The following is a 413-nucleotide window of genomic DNA, read 5'->3' on the forward strand; positions in this document are numbered from 1 at the left end:
GCTCTTAACCACTCTACCACCAGCGCTCCAAGTCTCTCCAAGGAATATGTATTTTTAATCTTTACATCTTCCCTTTATGATTCCTTTCAGAGCAATTTACACTGAAGGCCTTCAAGAAATATATAACTACTTCGGAACTGTTCTTCCAGAATTTGAATAATGTACTTCAAGGATCTAAAACCTGAATCTAAGACATCTAAACTCCCTCTTAAGGAAATGGTCTCAGTTGCAGGGAGAACATCCCTGCCTATCACCTCATCTCTATAGTTTTTATGTTTGTTTAAATGACTGTAGTGATTTTGGTCACAATCGTAAGAGCATTTTTTTTTTCAGACATGACACATTTTTCCCCATTTGGAGTGTAATTGATACCATCAATCAACTTTTCCTGAATGAATAACCATAGTCTCCAT

Source organism: Trichechus manatus, unplaced genomic scaffold (assembly GCF_000243295.1).
Source record: "Trichechus manatus latirostris isolate Lorelei unplaced genomic scaffold, TriManLat1.0 scaffold00032, whole genome shotgun sequence".
Lineage (NCBI taxonomy): Eukaryota > Metazoa > Chordata > Mammalia > Sirenia > Trichechidae > Trichechus > Trichechus manatus.